Source organism: Elephantulus edwardii, unplaced genomic scaffold (genome assembly GCF_000299155.1).
Source record: "Elephantulus edwardii isolate Elephantulus edwardi_28Jun2011 unplaced genomic scaffold, EleEdw1.0 scaffold00042, whole genome shotgun sequence".
Classification (NCBI taxonomy): domain Eukaryota; kingdom Metazoa; phylum Chordata; class Mammalia; order Macroscelidea; family Macroscelididae; genus Elephantulus; species Elephantulus edwardii.
Window position 1 is genome coordinate 19,143,106 of NW_006399792.1, and position 11,337 is coordinate 19,154,442.

At 40.9% G+C, this 11,337-nt stretch overlaps 1 protein-coding gene across 1 annotated transcript in view; it reads right to left on the reverse strand.

Moving 5' to 3' along the window:
* SEPT11 (septin 11) overlaps window positions 1-11,337 on the reverse strand; it is a 140,983-nt gene that overhangs the window by 107,312 nt on the left and 22,334 nt on the right. The window lies entirely within an intron of this gene.

The following is an 11,337-nucleotide window of genomic DNA, read 5'->3' on the forward strand; positions in this document are numbered from 1 at the left end:
ATTATGCAACAACAAAGAAAAACAAAGTAACAAAACAACAGAATAATATGGATGAACCATGAAGAAAGTATGTTGAGTGAAATAAATCAGACACAAAAGGACAAAAACTATTAGTCCACTATTATTTAAAAAACTTAAAGTATGAAAATATCAAAATGATGGTTATATAGGATGAAAGGGGGGGAGAAGTGGGAGTAAAGTTAGTAACCAGATAACAGACTCCTAGCAAGTTGGCTGAAAGGCTATATAAAATAAGAGGTGGTGGTTATTGTTATTATTACGTACCATCGAGTTGCCTGCAACTCATAGCTACCCTATGTACATGTACAACAATCCTAAACCCTGCTCTATCCTGTGCCAATCTTATTGTCTCTGACACACCCCATCCCGATTAACCCAGTCACTGAATCAATCCATCTCATGGAGGGTTTTCCTCTCTTGTGCTGTCCCTCCACCCTCCCAAGAATGATGTTCTCTCCACAGACTGATCTCACCTTGCAACATGTCCGAAGTTAAGTCAGACGGAGCTTCAGAATCCTTGCCTCCAAGGAGCAGCCTGGTCTCACCCTCTCTAGGACGAATCTGTCTGTCCTCCTAGCAGTCCATGGTGTATATTCTGTACTCTTCTCCAGCACCACAGCTCAAAGGCATCCATTCTCCCTCTATCATCCCTTGTCATTATCCAGCTTTCCAATGCATAGCTAGTAATTGCAAAGACAATGGCCCGGATTAGGCACATCTTAGTCTCCAGAATGACTTTGTTGCTCTTCAGTACTTTGGAGAAGTCTCTGACAGTAGACATTCCCAATGCAATATGTCTTTTAATTTCTTGGCTGCTGGTACCAAGAGTGTTGTTTGTGGAACCAAGCAAACTAAAGCTTTGAATAATCTCAATCTCTTCACCATCCATCATGATGCTGCCAATCCAATTGGCCCAGTGGTGAGGATCTTTGTTTTCTTTGTTGAGCTTCAAACCATATTGAATTCAGCATAGACGTATTATCATTTTTTAAAATTATTACAATCTCCACAATATAACAGCATTCTGCCCACTTCTGCTATGTTTCCCATTTTTATTCATCCTTCTTTCCTATCCCACCCTGCCTTCTGAACTTTATCCCTGTACAGACACATCCTCTTTTGTCGTAGTGAGTTGGTTGTTCTCTGGCGTGTGCGCCTCCCCAGTGTTATTGATCATCTCACAGGCTCTGTCTACTGCTTGAGTAAACATTGAATCATGTGTGCGCTATCAGTTCCAGGCTTGAAGGGCAACCTAAGAGCCACTTCTCAGGTTTCCACTGGTCGCTATCAGACCATTATGCCTGGTCTTTTTAAATGATTTTGGTTTTACCTTTTTTTCCCCACTATCAGGAACCCTCTATTGTGATCCCTTTCAGAGCAGTGGTAAATGGCAAATGGCACCACCAATTCTGGTCTCCTTTCAGACTAATAATAGTCTTTGATTTACCTCATTGTTCTTGACTCTGGATGGAAAAGGACCAAAAATGGCACCTCGGAATTTTGATCCCACTAGCTAAGTAGGACACTAAACTTTGTGGTCTACATTATGCCAATTCACCCTGGTGTCCCCCAGGGCTATGGCTGTGACATAACATGCTTTTTAAGAGCTAAAGAAAGTAAAGCATCCAGATTTTTAACTGATGTTCACAGGGGACTCAGAAATATCAGAAGAGAATGTCTAACATTCTGGTTGAAGGTCATAAAGAAAAATCTAGTTTCTAAGTTGCTATTTGTGATGGCACTTTAGCTATGTTTATTCAGCTGTGTTGGTCTCTGATCTTTATGAGCCATAAAGCTGGTAGAATTTGGCTTTCTCCTATTGATTCAATGTGGGGTGGACTTCTTAAGAAAAATGAGCATGCATGCATAACATTCATTATTAATTCCCTGGATGCCTAAAGTCTAAAGATTTATTTTATTTGGTTAAGAGCCTGAAACATGATTCAGAGGTCACAACATCTCTCACATTTCCCCCCTAAACTTGCAAAGTTAAGTTCAAATGCCTCTTATTTTCTATTTGGTCTTGAAATCTCCAAAACAGCAAAATGTTTGCAAATAGATCTACTTCTTTTACAAGTTGGTTTGACCACACAGACATTCAGTGAATTAACTTTAGAAAATCAGCAGAAGAAAAAGTCTCCAGATTATCCCATCCATCCCACCACAACAACCACCACGAAATCAGAGAGTACTATTAAAATAACGTATGGATGTTTTCAAGAGTCCCAGACCCTCAATACAAGTTGTAACACTAATCACTGTACCTAACACACTACTGTGCTCTTGACCAAAGCAAAGCATAAAAACAACCTCCATTTCCAATTTGCTTCTGTTGGCTTAAAAAATCAGAAACAAATCCAGAATCTGAAGTTAGCTGGGGAATTTTTTCTCAAGAACAATGGGTGCTTTTTAAGTTCAATGTAGCATGTGGAAGAGAGATTGTCCCACGTGTGCACATGGGACTTCTTAATGTTTAACTCTGCATTTCTTGTAAAAACACTCTAGCCTAACAGTGAATGAGCTGCAAGAAGTTGAGGGATCAATAATCATGCAAAATGTCAAAGACAGGAAAAGACATCCTTTAGCTGATAATCTTAAGATCCCTTATCTTGTAACTACTAATTCTGTATTTCAGAAATGACTGGCTACCAAATATTTCATGTAATTAACCTCAATACTGGTAGCCCAGAGGCAAAAATCTGCACTGCAGTCCCAAAGGCACGGGGTTCAAGGCCACCAGCTGCTCCACGAGAGAAGGATGGGCAATCTCCTCCCATGAGATTAACTGCCTCTCTAAACCCGCCAGAGAGTCAGCTATGAGTCAGTTCTGACTTGACGGTAAAAAAGTACCTCCACCGAAACTAGAAAACTCTACAGAAGTACAGTCAATTGTGCCACATTTAAGGAGCACTGGTGGCACAGTGGTTAAAATACTTTGCTGCTTCCAAGAAGCTTTGTGGCCTCAGTAACCCTATGAAGCAAGTTATACAGAGTGACTATGAGACCAGACTGACTAGATGACATTGGCAGTGGGTGATGTCACATTTGTCCACTGCCGATTATCAAACTAGTGTTTGCCTCTTTAAAAAAGATTGGAGAAGGGCATATTTTGGGAGAGAAAGATGTCAAAACTCATACAAGAGCAGAAGAAAAGTTGATTCTAATAAGTATTAGAAAGATATGCTAAATCAAGGAAAATGTTTTCTAAATATCCTCATTATGAAAGATCTGTTTTGGTTGTTGCACAATGAACATTGGTCCTAGTAGTCCCAGGAAGACACTTTTTTTTTCTTTTAATTAAGTTTACTGAACATTTACAGAGACTTAGGGTTTCCATTCATTATTACGCTTTTCTCCCTGCCTACCCGCACCCCACCAATTTGCTCTTCTCTCTGAAAAGTAAAAGTAAAATTCTTTCATTGTTATAGAATCCCTCCCCTCAAGTCCACGCCACTGTGCAGCCTTCATTTTGGACTTCTGTCATGACAATAATACTCAATCATATAGTCCTCTTTTAAATCGTTCTCTTCCTCATCTGTTTCAATGCAAGTATACATTTATCCCCTCTTTTTCAGTCTTCCCTCAACCCCGATGTTGGTCCCATTTTAAAACAGTGGCACTATGCAGTATTTGTCCTTTTGTGGCTGAGATATTTCATTCAGCATGATGTCTTCCAGGGTCACCCATTTTGAATAATATTGCATGAGTTCCTTGTTTTTTAATGCAGCATAGTACATAGTATTCCACTGTGTGACTATACCAGTTTCTCTCTCCATCCATTTGTTGACGGGCACTCAGGTTGTGACCAAAGCAGCAATGAACATGGGTATACATGAAGACACATCTTCTATAGGCAGGAAGGGAAATGAGAAAGCATGTGACTCCTGCTGTATGTTGCTGTCAACTGCCTGCAGCTGGCCCAACGCATCGCCACTCCGTGCACAGCATAGCACAATGAAGGCCACGCAGTCCTGCACCATCTCCATTACTCATTCCCATAACTGGCTGCTGACTGAACTGTTGTGATCCAGAGTTTTCATTGGCTGATTTCTAGAAATAAGGGACCAGATCTTTCTTCTTTGTTTATCTTGGTCTGGAAGCTCTGCTGAAACTTGTTCGGCCTCACAGCAACAGGCAAGCCTCCACTCACGGCTGAGTGGTAGCTGCACATGAGCTGTGCTGGCTGAGAACCAAACCCAGGAGAGCCACATGGAAGGTAAATATTCTACCACAGACCAAGGATGTCCTTTTTGGCTAGACATCCACCACCCTTGTGTGGACTGTGACTCACAGAGACTCTACAGGTGAGAGGAGAATGGCCCCAGAGAGTTCCAAGGCTGTATATAAAGCTGTATGGAAATTAGACTATCACATCTTCTCCTGAAGAGCGGCTGATGAGTTCAAACAACCTACTTTTAGGTTAGCAGTCAAGTTAGCAACAACTCCTGTTGTTATTATATGCCATCTAGTCAGAAATGAGTCATAGCTGATCTTTCAGAGGGTTTGCAGAGGCTGTGAATCACAGGGGATTACTGCATATGCCATGTGCGGAGAGTACTGAACATCCCATGGACTGCCAAAAGAACAAGCAAGTACGTCTCGGAGAAAGTGAAGCCAGAGTGCTCCTTGGGCGAAGCGTCATCTTGCATACTTTGGCCATGTTGCTTGGAAAGGCTATGCCTTGAAGGGCATCATGCTTGAAAAGGGGGGAGAGCTGATGAAGGAAGATGCTCCTTAACCAACTAGACTGACACAGTGACTGCAGGAATGTGCCCAAATGTATCAGAGATTGTGAGGATGGCACAGGAGAGGGCAGAATTCAGATCTGCTGTTCATAGAGTCACTATGAATAGTATTCTACTCAACAGCATCTACCAACAAGGCACATGGAAGAGACTGTCCATCTTCCTCCCACCAAGGAGCTAGTGGATTAGAACCACGTACTTTTGGGTTAGCAGCACAGCTCCTTACCCACTAGGCCACCGGAGCCCAATACAAAGTTGTTAAAGAGAAATTCCAGCCTCACAACTCCCTAAATTCCATTTGGGGAGCTTTTGGGTTGTTTGTTTTAAAAAAGAGGGCTCAGATTATTAGATAATCTCTAAAGTTTCTCTCAGCGCTAATGATTTATTGGAATTTGCCAAGAAATTTACTCCACCTATATCTTCTTGCATTTTATATCCTCTTGCTGCCAAAATCATAAATAATTTCACAGCCTGTAGGAACAGCCATTAGCTGTCACTGGATCTCAACCAAAAAGAAAGAGAACCCAGCTCCATTCACTATATATAGCACATGTTTTAGCAGAGGCACATTTGCATTGGGTATTACAGTTAAAAGTCCCTGCAACTTTCCTATACGCCCTCATACCACACGAGTTCTGCTAACAGTTTGGTCTCTAAAGCACAAATTTGCCTAGAGATACCCTGTCAAGGAAAAGGAATTTTAAAGCTTTGATGCTGCCCTCAAATAACCAATACACCGTCACATCAGAGCTTAAGCAACTACTTTCTCTGTTTTCAAAAGGTACTTTTTTTCCATACAAAAGGTGCTGTAACCCTTCAAATGTTAAAACATTATAAAGGGTATAACAAACAAAACTTTAATGGTTTCTTCAACTTAAAACAAGAAAAATAAATGGGCTTTTAAAAAAAAAAAAAAGGCTACTCAGATTGCAAATTGGCAGACACAGCCTGTGAACATATTTACATGGCCCACACAATGTTTAAAAAAAAATACTTGGCTTAGTTGTCAACATCTGCAGGTAGGGGAGTTTTGCTCATACTCAAAATGACCTTCATCTGAAAAACCGAAAACATATGATCTTATTAGGCTCTCACTTCCCCAGCCAGGGGTAAAAGGCAGCAGAGAGCTGGTCATTTGCAGCAGCTTAACTGAAAAAAATGGAGAGAGTTGTCCCTTTTTATACCTTTTCTTCCTCAAATAAATGATTTCACTAATAAAGCTACCTGGTCAAAGATGGTTTACGTATTTGCCCACCTTCCCATATTCCCATGCCACACACAATTCAACCTGGAATCAAACCGAGACCAACTAAAGGCCACAAGCAGACACACTTAATGTTGACTCAGTGTAAAAAACGTAACTAATGTCCCTGAGTCAGAGGACCGTGTGGAAATTGTCAAAGGGGAACCTAACATGCTATGTAAACATTCACCAAAAACACAAAATCTTTTTTTAAAAGTGAGCCTTACTAGAATTATGTGAGAAACCACTGACCGTTAACTATTTTAAAGAAGATACAGAAGGTCTGTATTGTTGTGAAGTACTGTAGAGTCAACTCCGAGCAGAACCACAGAGTGGACCTTGCCCTCTCCTTCACAAACATCCTCTCAACTCCTACACACCTGAGCCCACTGTTAGTGGCTGTTAATAACCCATCTCCTTGTGGTCTTACATCCCTCAGCATGCATCCTTTTCCAATCACTGACTCCTTCTGACCACATGCTCAAAGCATGTGAGATGAACCTACATGACCCTCACCTTTAAAGAGCACCTCGGTTGCACTTTCTCCAAGACGGACTTGTTTGTTCTTTTAGCAGTTCATGGTATATTCCATACTCTTTGCCAACATCACAATTCAAAGGCATCGTTTCTTCTTTAGTCTTCCTTCTTCATTGTCCAACTTTTAGATGCATAAGAGACAACTGAAAATACCATGGCTTTGATCCAGTTTGAAACAGTTACCCTTGCTCTGAAGCACTTTAAGAATCCTGGACAGCAGATATGCACAATGCAACATGTCTTTCCGCCCCCCCCCCCCCCCCCGCCCCTTACATGCTGCTACCATGGATGTTTAAACTCTTCACAACAATTTATTTGTAACATTCTTGTGCCTTCCCAAGATCTCCAACAAGTTCACGCCCATTGCTACAGCCACCATATCAGTCACAGTGTGGTGGGTCTTTCTGAAGGTCTTCCTCTCTTTCTTGGACTCTCAACCTTTCCCAGCATGATGTCTTTTTCCAGGGACTAGTCCCTCATGACAACATGCCTAAAATATGTGAGTCAAAGTTTCATCACCTGCCTTGCTTTTTATCATCTCTGCTTGCACTTCCTCCATGTGCTGAGAAGGTCAAGACCTTGAAATGAATCACAATGAATTCCTCCACTTTGTCCCTTTTGCAATCCATGGGACAGTCAATACTCCTTGCCAACACCACTAGTAATAGGCAACTGACTTGGCTTTCATTTCAAAGGTCTTGACCTTCTCAGCACATGGCTTTCTAAATGTCCCCTGGTTTAAATTTGTATTGAAGTTATTACTCGAGTTAAATGCGGTTTTCCCAACTGTAATAAAAATTGATTGAGTTCTAGATTTTTTTTTATTTTCTTTCTCAAGATGTACCATTGGTAGATTAAAATTTGATCTATCAGAAAAGCTTTTCAAAAAATTAATGCATTAAAAGAATCTGCTAACCCGACTTACGTTGTGCCCTCTTTAACGAAAATAGCTTCTGCATTTTACTAATCATGTCATCATAAATTTAAAAGGCGTTATAGTTTCTGGTCTTTATCCTACATGAAAAGGACAGTGTAAATGCTTTGACAAAAAAAAAGTTTGTGTCTAGTGAGGCATTGGTAGAATTCTTCTCTTCCATGCAGTAGAACCAGGTTCAGTTCCTACTCAATGCACCTACATGCGGTCACTGGTGGACTGCATGTTGCTGAGTATCACGTTTCAACCGAGCTTCCAGACTCAGGCTAAGAAGAGCCTGGACATCTGTCTCTAAAGTCAGCCATTGAAAACCCTATGGAACACAATGATCTCATGCAGATCAGGGGGATGGGACCAAGCAGTGAATCTTTCTGTTGCGCATGAAGCCACCATGAATCAATGCCTACTCAACAGAAGCTAACATGAAGCTCTGTGTTTAATCCTACCAAGGATGGAGGCGCCACATCACGAGGAGATAAGATTATTTCTTTGATGGGAGCATTATTCGTAAAAATACATTCATCTGAGTTGTAGAAACCAACTACTCATTATCTCCACTAACCAAAAGATAAAAGCAAATTTAATTAAGCTGCAATATAGATTAAAAGATTTGACATAAACCTTCCCTCTCTTCCCAGAATAAAGTTTAAATACGACTAAGGGAGTATAGGAGCTCTGGTGCCCTAATGGCAGAGTTGTACAGCAATCCCAAAGGCTTGTGGTTCAAGGCCATGCGCAGCTCTGTGGGAAAAGGATGGGCAATCCCTTCCCATGCAATTAACTGCCCCTGGAAACCTGCCAGAGGGTCAGCTATCGGTCCATTCCAACTCTAAACAACAATAAGAAGGAAATATAAAGGAGCTTTGATGCCGAGTGGTAAAGAAAGATGCTGTCAACCTAAAGGCATACGGTTCGAATCTACCAGCCATTCTGTGGGACAAAGTTCACCAGCTTCTCCAAGGGAGAAAGATGGGCAAGTTAATGCCACGTGATTTAGAGACTCTGAAAACCCACTGAATGCTCAGCTATCAACTGGTTCCAACTGGACGGACAAGGAAACACAGAGAGGACAGACTCTGTGGGAGTCTATAAAAGAAACAGCATCCTGTTGCAGCTATGGGCTTGCAGTTGTTCAAAAGTTTGCTAAAATTTATTTCATTCCTCTCCTACAGCATATTGTCTTTTTCTACTAATAGGACAGCTGAGCCAAAGTCTGGGAGCATTTCTGATGATACAAGATCCTTTACCGTCACAAATTTATTCTCCTTAAATCCTGAGGTCCTAAGTATTAGATTACAAATTTAGAATACACATATTCGGCATTCTTTCATAAGGAGGAAAATCATTATTAGCTTCTAAATTCAACTACAAAAGCACAGCACAATTCCCGCTTTAAATTATATAGGGAAAAAAATGGACTTATAATAGCATTGGTGTAAGCATTATTTCCTTCCATTTCAGTGCCTCCACATGACTAAAATATGCTTGCTACAAGAACTTCCTTTATAAACAGAAAACAAACAGGCATTTCCTATAATAAACTAGTGATGGGCTTAAATTCTCAGCCCAAAGCACAAAATAAACAATTTCTTTATTCTATTATAAAAAGATTTCTTTCCAACGAGAATATTTATAATACTAGAAGCAGTCTCAGACTTCACCCTCCTTCTGTCCCATGCCACAGAAATCAGCCATTTTAAAAACTATTGTTGGGGGAACTCTGGTGGCCTGGTGGCAAGGAGCTGCAACTACAATCCCAGAGGCGCACGGTTCAAATCCACCAGATGCTCTGCCGGGGAAGGAGGGGCAGTCTCCTCCTGTACCAGTCAGATCTGATTTGATGGTACACTCACACAACAATAATAAAATAAAATAAAAAATTTTAAAAAAGCCAAAAAACTATTGTTGTTGCTTTTTAGTACCATCAAGTCCGACTCGACTCATATCTGACCCTCCAGCAGTTTTTCAGAGTCTGTAAACTGCATTTGGAGAAGACGGCCCATCTTTCTCCCATGAGGCAGCTGGCAGGTTCATATCACCTGCCTTTGGACTGGCAGCCCAATTCCTTCCCACTAAGCCACCATATCTTTTAGATAATAAAAAATCAAGTTCACTGCTGCCAAATCTACTCCAGTGCAGGGTGACCCTGTCTAACTGAGGATAAAACCGTGCTCCATAGGGTTTTCAATGGTAAAAGTTTCCTGGATGGTGCAAGCAATATGTACTACACTGTTGACCTAAAGGAAGAAACCTAATGGTCCATCAGCTGAGTGTTCAGCTGCTACCCAAAAGGTTGGCAGTTCAAACCTAGCAGCTCTACAGGACAAAGACCAAGTGGTCTGTTCACTAAGATCTGTTTGTTGTTATGTACCATTGAGTAAGAAGCAACCCACAACTGACCATCCAGTAAGTTTTTAGATGTAAATTGCACAGAAGACTGCCCACCTTTCTCCTCTGGACCAGCTGGTGGATTCGAACCATTTGCCTTTGGGTTGACAGAGTAGCTCCTTATCATTAAGCCATACTAAGATCAAAGATAGCCATTTTTAAGTATTCCACTGCATTTTCTCTTCCAGATTTTTCTAGATTCATACTTCACAAATCCTACGTTCTGATTTTTAATGTTTGTAGCTGTTTCTCCTCATTTTGAGTCATGCCCTATCAGCAAATAGAGATCTCAAAAGTTTTACCCCTTCCAGGCCATTAGATTCTTGAGGAGGTCAATTCTACTTTTCACGTGAGGTTTCTATGAGTCGGAACTGGCCCATCAACACCCAACAGCAATAAAACCAACCTAACGGTTATTGGTTTGAATCCACCCAGCAGCATCAAGTAAGAAAGGGCTGGCAATCTGCTTCTACAGAGATCACCATATGAAACAGTTCTCTGTAACACATGAGGTCACCGTGGGTTGGAAACCAGGAGTTATATACCATTATTAGCATACAAATATGTTTAAGTGCCTTTAAAATGCATAAACCCAAAGTTCAGTAAAATTGGGTATCAAAAAAAAAATTGGGTATCAAGTCAGTTCTGACTTACAATGACCTCATATCACAAAGTAGAACTGCTGCACAGGATTCTGGCGGCAATCTTCATGGAAACAAATTTTCTATGGCAACGAGTAATTTCATGGAAATAGATCATCAGGCTTTTCTCCCATGATGCCAACAAGGGAATTCAAAACACCAAACTTAAGGTTAGCGTTTGCACCACCTAGGTATCTAAAAACTAAACAGAGGAGATTCAAGTTTTAACCCAGTGATCCAACTGATCCAACAAATATAGTATGACAAAATCATTAAACCAGGTGACATGAGCTCACATCAAGCTACTCTCTCTGGAGAGAAATTTTCTGAGAAGATTGGACTTAAACTGACCTTCAGACTTATTTTCCACCTTTTAACACCCTGTGATTACAGTACTGCTCATTCATTAAAGGTAAATGATAACTACGAAATGATGCCTTTGAGTTGTGGTGCTGGAGAAGAGTCTTGAACATATCATGAATTGCCAAGGGAACAAATAAGTCTGTCATAGAGAGGAAGAAACCAGTTTGCTCCTTGGAGGCAAGGATTTGGAAGCTCTGTCTCACATACATGTTGCCAGGAGAGATCAGTCCTCAGAGAAAACCATCTTGCTTGGAAGGGTGGAGGGTCAGCGCAGAAGAGGAAGACCCTGGATTAGATGGATTGACACAGAGACTGTCATAATGGGGTCAGGTGTGTTTGAGACGGTGAAACTTGCTCAGGATATGAGAAGGCCCAGAATCATTATTTATAGAGTCTCTATGAGTTATAGTCAACTCAATGGACACAACAACAATATCACATACAAACAATATATAAGTGTTTTGG